Source organism: Cuculus canorus, chromosome Z (assembly GCF_017976375.1).
Source record: "Cuculus canorus isolate bCucCan1 chromosome Z, bCucCan1.pri, whole genome shotgun sequence".
Classification (NCBI taxonomy): Eukaryota; Metazoa; Chordata; class Aves; order Cuculiformes; family Cuculidae; genus Cuculus; species Cuculus canorus.
Genome location: NC_071441.1, coordinates 35,988,920 through 35,999,222, shown reverse-complemented (window position 1 = coordinate 35,999,222; position 10,303 = coordinate 35,988,920). Strand labels below are relative to the sequence as shown.

At 40.5% G+C, this 10,303-nt stretch overlaps 1 long non-coding RNA gene across 5 annotated transcripts in view; it reads right to left on the bottom strand.

Moving 5' to 3' along the window:
• Positions 1–1,735: 1,735 nt before the first annotated feature.
• Positions 1,736–10,303, bottom strand: part of LOC128850361 (uncharacterized) — a 16,842-nt gene continuing 8,274 nt past the window's right edge. For 3 of the 5 annotated variants that reach the window (XR_008447709.1, XR_008447706.1, XR_008447708.1), the window contains exons 3-5: positions 7,017–7,660; positions 6,467–6,596; positions 1,736–5,338 (exon numbers count right to left, since the gene is read on the bottom strand). This is a non-coding gene — a long non-coding RNA (uncharacterized LOC128850361). Of the gene's footprint in view, positions 5,339–6,466; positions 6,597–7,016; positions 10,299–10,303 lie in introns of those variants that run through there. The other 2 variants (XR_008447707.1, XR_008447705.1) reach the window with 2 other exon arrangements.

Sequence of the window (10,303 nt, the reverse complement as noted above, 5' to 3'; positions counted from 1 at the left end):
TGGAAGCAATGCAACCACATCGGTGCTGCTGCTCAGTGAGCCTGACTAGCTTAGGAAAACAGATGCAGTTTTTTACAAGGTAGCATCCATCCAATGTAGCTAGTCTGACTTAGACTGGCACTACAGCTGGAGTTTAAATCACTCTGATACGTATGACTAAAAGCCAAGAGTCATTCCATCTAGCTTCAGGCATTTAATTGAGACATATTTATTAGTAGTTTATTCACCCTAGCATCACTGTATACTAGATTAAGAGGGACAGACACTTTTCCTTACCGTTCAGATATTTGGTCAATTCTAAGACACAAGCTTCTATTTTACTCAAGTGTTTTGAAAATACTGTCCTTCCTTTCCACCTTCCCTAGTTTTGAACCTAGACTCAAAATTAAAAGACGGTTATAAGTTGTTCCATCTGCCATATTGCTCTCAATTTATTTACCAATTTATGATACATACATTAATGCAAAATAGCTTGTGAAAGCTTTGGAGCATCTATATATTCCACAGGGTTTGGCACAGAAATTCGAGGGCAGTGCATCAAAATCAGAAAATGTGTTACAAATACATTCACTTCGTGAGGCTGCCCAGGACTCAGCTTCTCTTTGAAACACTTTGTTTCACCATTTTCATTCCAGGACCAACAAACTGCCAACTGTGGACAGTTCCACATTTCTAAAACCCAAATGCCAGCGGAAAAAAAAGTCATACACGAGAAAGAAGAACAGTGTGTTGGATGTGGATTGTACTGAATATTTTATGCTGAGGTAATTGATGTAGCTCATTTACAGAGCAACTCCAGTGCCTAGTGTTTGCATCCTGTGTGAGGGGCAATAGGAAAAGAGGCAACAGTACGGTTAATTTCAGAGGGCATTGCTTCTGCGAGATGCCTTGACTCTGACTCCAGCTCCAGTGTTCTTGTGCTCACAGCATCTCTTCTGACTGCCACAAATTCAAAAGCCTCCATGGCACTTCATCAAAATATAGAACTTAATCTTGAAAAGAGACAATAAAAGAGAAAAAAAAAAAAAGAATTGAGGAAAAAAAAAAAGATAATCTGGGGGAAAAACAGAAGCCAGTGGGGACTTCTGTAAGAAGTGGTTACTTGAAGCTCTGCACTGGCCTAACAAATTCATGTGGTCCTTGGACACTGTAGCATGAACATACAATGCAGCCATCCTGACAGCAGGGTCTGAATGGATTAAATGAGATAGAAGTGATTTGGGAACCGCATGGCCTCACGCTACTGCAAACCCCATCTCTGCTAGGGCTGGGATATTGCAGTTACATATATAGCTGCTTTATATCACATTAACTGCCTTTTTTTCCCAGTGGAAATCCCAAAAGAGTAGGAAGGAAGTCTCCTGGGGGTTTCACTTACATGTGAGTCAGGTTAGCTTACAAAAAATATGAAAGGAAATTCTTCTTGCCAGGATACTATGAAAGGAGCCATTGGAGTTTCCTGCTAACTATTTGCTTGCTCACCATGAGCACTCTCCAGCCAGTATTTATGTAACATTAGGGTTTTATACACCTTTTCCCTACTTCTTCCACAATTCTCTTTGACTTGACGATATTTTGAGAGTTACTCCAACCTGCTTGCGTCCAGAGCTGCCTCTAGTACCAAGACTGAGCCTGTAACATCTGTGGTTCGTTTCAAAATCCTTACATAGTTTTTTCAGACGCATTCCCAGGAAGCAAGAGACTCAGACGTAATTGCATTCTGCCTGAAATTTATTATCAGTTTGCACTTCACATCACCTTTTTAATACCTAAGTCTAGTGTTCATTCATATCATATTCCACACAGTCATTGCAAGAGTAAAATTTATTTCTCAGAAAAATAGCACAGGTATTGCACAACATGAAACCTTGTGTATTAGAGACTCTTTAGCAAACCCACTGTACCTTTCCCTTGCAGCCCCACAGCTGCTAGTTGTTACCTCTTTTTATACTTTAAGCTGTTTAAAAACGACAACTAAACAACTCCTGATAACAAAAAAAGAATATGTATTCTTCTTCAGACAAGACTGCTTCCCATGCCAAGGATCACAGCAAAGAGCAAAGCGGTTTCATTGCATGCCCACACAGGCCTCCCCGCTGCCTTTGGTATGTGCTAGCTGTAGGCAGAATTATAGAGAGACTAGTACAAAGAACAGACCTTGAAAGCAAGCCTTAACACAGATTTGCTTGCCTGATTGCTTTTTGCCTATCACACCCTTTACGCGGGGTTATGTTGTCATATTTGATACCTGTTGGATTGTGTCTGAAGACGCCTCTGGCTTTCCCTGCAAAAGAAGGCACAGAGGGCTGGGCTGACAGCCCTTTCAGAGCCAGCCCTGGGTACGTCCTCCCACAGTGCCCAGGGAAGGTGCTGCCGCTATGTTATTCCACGCCAAAAACCTCGGCGTTACCTCTAATCACTTCCCCTCCACAATCTCAGAGGAATGCAACAGACCCAAAAAGCAAAAATCTTCCCTCTCTTGTGGCAGCGTGCAGTGCTCCTTGCGCAGGCACTGTGCCAGGCCAGCAATTGTGCTACGCTTAATCCTTGGTTATTTTTACAGCACTTCTTGTAATTGTCAAAGACACATTAGATGTTTTCCCTTAATTGGAGGGTGTTTGATGTTGTATGCTCAGAAGCTGCACAAGGAGAGCTAAGGTAAATCAGCTTTTTCATCACATTGTAATGAAAACTTCTGTCATGCCACCTCAGCCAACTTGCATGCTAATACACTCGTCATTTTTTTAAATAGAAATAAAACTAAAAAGGCACAGTGGAACTGCTTGTGCTTTTATCTTAGGCACAATGGGAACTTAACAGTCATATAGGAAAACACAAAAAGAAAATAAAATTTTCCACAAATAGGAACACTTTGGCACCTTTCAACTGTTCAAGACAATTTACAGAGTAGCTTGAGTGAGTCAAACATCAGTTTGTAAAATATCCTCAGCTAATTTTGCCCTCAGGCTAGCAACTAAACAGGATCCACCTTGATTCATTGCAGACAATCAGTAATTTAAAGAAACTTCAGAGTTACGGCTTATTTACACTTTGTTGCCTGGTCAGTTTGAGGTGGTCTGCATAAAATCAGCTGCTCTTTCAAAGCATGTAATTAAGCTGCTCCAGAACTGGATTTACGTGGAAGCATGTGGTGAAATGGTGTGGGTACCTGCCTGGTCCTACCATGGGGATGTCCCCTTCATCCCTTTCCTGTCTCACTGGTTTATCCCACCACCACCCTTCTTTCACACTTTCCTTTCCAAATATCCACTCACTGCTTGAGTGATGGCAGGCACTGAAACCTGCTCTGTCCCCTCCACACTAAAATTTTTGTACACAAAGTGTTCCACAGTGGCAGCCCCAGTTTGGCCACCTTTAGCCTTTCTAAGCCTGGAGTCTCCAGACATCATGCAACTCTGAGAGGGTTCTGCATGTTGGCCCTCCTTCTCAAACCACTCTTTTTAACCCACTCCCATTATCATTCCTCAAACTGACTGTGGTGTCAGAATTTGCAGGAAGTTGATCTCCTCTTTCCAACTCCAAATACAACCGATCATCATTCACAGACTTCTACCATCTCCATCTCACATATTCCTCTCTGATTATCCTGCCACAAGCCAATATGGGAAGTCCTGAAAGGGAAAGAATTAAAAAAAACCCTAAAATCCAGAAAAGAGAAAGTGTTAAGATTATATTCCTGGGTGACAGTTGCCGAGACTTTGGCTTTGATCCAGTGCTGGTTCCCATACACAGACTTGAAAAAAGAGAATTCGCACCCAATGTGTCCCAGAAACCATACAGTGGACTCATCTGCTCAGCCTGTCCGTGCAGCACAGGATTCACTTTCACGTCTGCAGCTTTCTGCTGTACAAAACCACAGGGCATTTGCCTGCTACACCACTTTTCCAACAACACTTTCCTGTGACTTTCCTGGGCGTATTCTTCATGGCACTATTATCTAGCATTTTTTTCTCCATTATTTTTAATAACATTTAGTTTTATATAGTCTTCATGGTTTATTTCAAAATCTTTGAAGTTATTTTTACATCCATAGTTTTGCAACTCAAACAATCCATTGTCTCCCACTTTGAGCTGCATAAACTGTGAACAGGTTTTGCATAGAAAACCCACATGCATTATACTGAAATCCCTCCTAAAAAGAAGTTATGTTCTTACACAGGACATGATATTTGCAGTAATCATAACCAAAGCATGTCAGAGAAACGAATGTCATGTTCCCAGGCTTTGTGCCTCCTCTTCATATGACAAAAGGCACAGAGCATTGAGGACTCAGTTTGCAGGAGTTGTTACAGCATCTTCAAGGGCAGTCTGATGTGACTGACGGAATTACTCAGCAGCCAGCCCACTTCTTCCTGCCACAGGCTTTCCCTTGCTTTAGAAAAAGTTTTGCGAGCTGTAGCAAGCAGCATTCACAGTAGGCAGCTATTTCTGAATAACACAGAACCATAGCAGGGACATCTGACCATATTCCAAAAGTGCATTCCTTCCTGCATCTACTCTTTACCAGCTCCTTTAACTGACACAAGTGCCCAGCAAAAAAGATTTATAAGCTGCATAAATAAAATGTAAGTCAACTGCCTCAGAATGAATGGAGGACTCTCAATGCCATAGGTGTTTCTGAGAACAAATCTTCCACTTGCAATAAAATTCATAAAAATCAGTCCAGATCTTTTGAAGTTGCTGGTATCACTTTTAGAGATTCTAGGATGTTCTACATATATATTAGGACATCTCCCATGGCAATCAATGGACTTTAAAATAAGGGGGGGTAATAACCTTTTCTGTATATAAACAGATGCTTCTCAACAAAGTATGGCCATATGCTTTTTATCAACAGTTCTAGCATTGCTCAGTCATTCCCACCGTGAAAATCTGTTAAGGCTCTGGGGTGAGAGGCTAGTCCTACTATACAGGACAACAGCAATGCATACACCTAGTCCCACAGAACAGCAGCATTGACTGCTCACACCAAACCAGTTATCAACTAATTAATTATAACCAGAGATGGTAAATTTCTAGATGATGATGATGATTCCACTTTCCTTCATAGTGAGAAAGGCTCCTCTGAAGGCGTCCATTTGGGGCAGTGGCCTTTGACATCCAGAAATCAACCTGGTTTTGCTCGTTGTGCCAGGACTTTGGTTTCATCCTGCCCCAGATGCCATTTCTTTTCAGCCAAACACAGAAGCATTTCTTCAGAAAGGGCAGCCACTCCAGGAAAGACCTCGGAGAATTTTCAGGTTGGTTTCAACCTCCTCTTCCATGTCCCTCATAACACACTGGTCCTGAAGGGTCCTGAAAGTGTTCATTTGTCTTTCTTGATAAAAGAAATAAAATAATAGTGAATGACTGTGATGAAGAAGATAGTAGTCCACAGACAGTGAAAAAGATGAGAAATGCAAAACTGAAGGAAAAGTAGAAGAGTTGACAGTGTATGCTACAGGAAAGGGAAAAAAACCCAACACCTTCCAAGAACCTTTCCAACCAACAAATACTTCTGACTTTGTCTTTAGAGAGAAACAACATGCTCATGAAAAGTCCTGTTGCTTTGCCACATATGCATTCACACACACACACTTTTCCTCCTGCAGTTCATCCATTAAAGCAGCCACTCTCACCAGAGTCATCCAACTCCTGTTTATTTATAGCACTTATTATTTCACTCTTTTTGTGGGTGATCTCTTGAGATCTGCTTCCCCATGCATCCAGTCATTATTCATGAGAGCTATAAATACACAGCCGAGTGGGTCAGCACATCCCTCCCTTCCCCCTCTCTGAAGCAGATCTAATTTACTCAGATACTCTGGTTCTTGATTTCTGAACTGGTACCTCTTCACTGCTACAAGAAGATGCTTGCATAGGTTATTGCTGAGACCACAGTATCTGATGAAATCAAATTAGAGAAGTGCATTTCTCCAGCTCTTCTGGGGATCAGGGAGAGAAGGAACAGAGGCTTGTAAAAGAAGTATAGGCAGATGGTTTATCTTTCCAGACTCATATGACCAACAGCATAGCATCTGTGGGGAAAGCTTCTTGACTTTGTTATCTCTAACCTGCGACCACATGGTTATACCTGGAATCATGCCACATTCAACAGCAACTTTTAAGACACTGTCATTTCTTCTCCCTCTGTTCTAGGGAATCTTGCGTGATTCTCCACTCTTGTAACAGGAAAAATTTGTATCAAAAAAACTATTTTAAGCCACACTATTTTAAGCTGGCCATACATTGCAGGATGTTAACTGATAGGACAAGAACCAAGGTCTTGTCACTAAGCAAGCCTGTAAAAACATGAACCACAGTCAACATGACCATTAGTTAGTGCAGGACAGCAAATGTGGATGACAGAAATCCTCCAAAATAAAATCATGAGACTCTTCAGAGCTTACAAGGGTAGGTAGCTGTGTGACTCCATACATTTCTGGTATCTGTTATCATAGCTCACCTTCTTATCATTTACATATCTCTCGAGGACTGCAGGAATATGCTGAACTTCTGAAAGCAAGAGGCACAAGAAACCTCGAGTTCAACTCTAAAACAAACAGCATACTTTTTCCTTTCTTCTCTTTAAATGTCTGGAAAAAACAATGTAAATTCTTACCAACGAACAAATTTATGCAGAGATTCAACTAAAGCTCCATCTGGGAGCTTGAAAAAAATTTATAATATTTCACATAAAAAATTTCTACTTAAGGAGATCTTAAGAAACTACTCTTCAGTGACACACAAACTACTTTTTTAGTGACACAATAGTTGGTGCTTTCAGACATTTCTCAAGACAACCCACTCACTAACCACAGTGGAAACTAAGCAAAGGAAACTAAGGGAAGAAAAGAATACAAAAGGCATGAGATGGTCACACAGAAATCCAATAATGTGGCTACTGTCATTGAGGCTTACTAAAACTCAACACTTGTAAAAATATGTCTACAAAGAAGATTTTGAAGCCCCCAATCAACAGTCAAAACAACACAGATTTTATTTCCAAAGCTTACCTATAAACTGTTGCCTGCATACATTATGGATGAGATTTATTAGGAGGACATAGTCTTTCAACGGTATCTCTCCTTGCCCAGAGTCCTTGGAAACCTACAGCATGTTGAAGAGACATGTCACAAAGAGCATCAGACCTTTATTTCAGTCTTTCCTTTATTTTGTCCTGCCCTTCAAAACTCATGATTCACAGGATATGCAGGGTCACACCACTGACAAGATGTCAATTTTTTTATGCATAAGTAGGATTCAAAGAGTTAGGTGCTGAAGCTAGAGAGTGTGGACCTCAGTAGACAGGAAAAAGTTTATCAGCCTCAGTGTCTTCTGGCTGAAGACTTGACCAGCTGTAAGTCACTTCAGAGTAGGAACGCATGGCCCATCATTTCTGGAACACAATAAAATTAATAGCTGAGAATAAGAGCACTTCATTTACTGTTTGTAGAAAGTGAGTGAGGAAATGAAGTGAAAATTGCATACTGATTTAAATGTGCAAAACTGACAGGACTAATTTTGTTTAAAAATCTCTAAATTCTGAAAGTAAAAAGGAATGTTGTGGATTATCTTTCACCATAGCCATTACCATGTGTTACTCCTTTGTCTTCCAGAACAAGAACAACTGTGTCTGCAAGCAGCATGAGACAATGACCTATAAGGAAAGAAATTAACATAAATTTATAGAGAGTGGGTGACTGGTATAGACACAGTTATATCTGCATACAATGGTTAGCTGCATGGCCACTGTCCCCCTGGTATGAGAGTACCATGGAACATAAAGTTTCCATCAGAATTAATAGTGACAAGGTGCTTTAACTGAGAACAGAATACAATTACTGATTTTACTGCTTGTGCTATTTGTGTCTGTGCCCCACAGGTTGTCTGTGTATTTGTAGCAAGACAGACTATGTTGCAGTTTGACAAAATATCAGTATGCCGATCTCCTGATGTGCTATTAGCAGCAAAACATTTTTGATATGTGCATAACTTCAATACCATTTTCATGTGTTGACATCCACTCCCAGACACACTGGTCTTTGAGTACTGGTCCAGGTCCCACATCTCTTAGGAGTACTATTACATCAAGCTCCTCCATATTTTTGTAAATATGCAGCCTATCCATTAGTCACTGAAAAGAAACACTAAAACATAAACATATAAAGAAAACTGAAATAGTAGTAAAAAATCTAAAGCAGTAACTGATTTTTGTCAATGAAATAGAACAATGACAAAAGTATGTCTGGGCTACCTGAAAAATAAATACCACAAACATCAAACAGCCTAGAATTAAATGTAAAAAAGCTTATTATATCTTTATCACATCATGTAAAATGTTCTCCTATATTTAACTTAAGAGATTTTCCTTAGGAGAATTTCTTTTGGTGGAAATGCCAGTATCGGCAAAATCAGCCTTTACACAACTCCAGGGAAAGCTGAAAGACCATCAAAGAAAATTGAGAGGAATAAAACAGATTTTAAACTGAATCGAATGTTGAACTATGGATTCTGCTTCCCGGACTCTACTGACAGCTAATCTGAGCTTCTGAGGCCTTAGGCTGCTTGGGGCTGAGGTCTAAAAGGATGAGACACGCCCAGTGAGGGGTTCTCTGCCTTGGGGCTCATTCCCTTTCCTATGCTGGAGGGGTGGATGAAGGCAGGTGTTTAAATTCTGTGGATATGTGAAATTACACGGAGCAGAAATTCATGGATACCAATACACATATCTGTATTTTTTAAACTAATACACTACAGCAACTTGCAGTGTAATAGCACTGACAATCCTGGTGTCAGTGAGGGCGTTTACCTCCTGGTTTTACAAGCCTCAGTGCATGCACAGTTACCCAGTAAAGACTGAAAGGATGTCACTGGTAATGATTCTGTGCCCACACACTCTACATGACCATCAGCAGAGATGTAAATGAAGGATTTGCTGTTCCAGAACCACAGAGATCTATATTTAAACTAAATAAGGCTTTGATTATGCCTTTTATTCCCATGCTTGCCTATGGGTGGGGCATAAATAACACCATCCCAAAAGCATCCCAGAAAATAATGTGCCCTGGAGACATATATTCCTACTTTCTTCTGGAGTTGGCAGAAATTATTACGACTAATGAATTTCCTCAAGTTATATGCATCCTTTACCTCTCACATCAGCTGACCCATGAGCTACATCCAGTTCCGCATCCATTTACATTCAGTGCTGTCACAGAAAAGGTGTGACAGAAACCACCACAACTGGGCAAAGGTATTCCTGCTCCAGCAGACACCTGGGACCTCACGAGTTGTAACACTAAAACTGACAAAGTGTTAGCTTTTGGTAACAGTAATGCTTTAAATATTGCTGCCTCAGTAATTCTTAGAAGAGTTTTAAAAGAATAGCAATGAACAGCTAAGAGAAATGAAAGGAATAGGCAAAAGGCATGGAGAGTCTGAACACTGACATAAGAAGATCCAAATCAGAGGTTTCAAGCCTAAGAGAAGAAAGTAGAGTTGTACGAATATGTAAGAATATAGGAATAAGTAATATAGGAAGCTGAATAGGAAAATAAGATACAGTAGCTAGAGGACCTGAGTTTCTGAGAAAGGTAAGGCATATGAAAAGATGAAGTGTAAGACAGAAAAGAAAGGAGAAGATGTGGAGAAAAAGAAGCCTTAAGAAACAGGAACAATACAAGGGCCATTAATATCAATGGGAGTATTTTTCTTGGCTAAAAAAAAAGTCAATATTTCATCCTATTTGCATTAGTTGAAAAGTGATGAATGAAAGAAAATGGGGTGGTCAACAGACCAAAGCACAGATTAGGGAGGAGGATACTCAGACCGTGAATTTATTCAGTGCCCCTGGCAAAAAAGGATGGAAAACTCTTATGGCATGAGGCGATGGCTAGTGAGGGCCAACTGACACAGCAGCCTCAGAGAACAGCTTCATGTGAAAAAAGAAAAAAAAGAAGAAAAAGCCACCTAAGTATACAGCATGCAGTAAGGACACGACCCTGAGTTATAAACCTGAGAATGTGATAGACAGAAGAGATGGTAGGATACCATAAAGAACATGTGTTGCTTAACAGACCCAGTCACCTAGAAGTGCCCCATGCCAGAGCGGCAATAAGGCTGCTGGTATCTGACCCAGCCAGTGTAGGTGTCACCACATAGCACTGCATCATACCACACAGATAGACCCAAAAGGAAGATTGAAAAAAAACACATTCAAAACTTTAAAAAATCTTAGAACTACTTTATGTGCCAGTATGGCACCACGTGGATATGTGTGAAGACTTCGGGCAGCCTCACT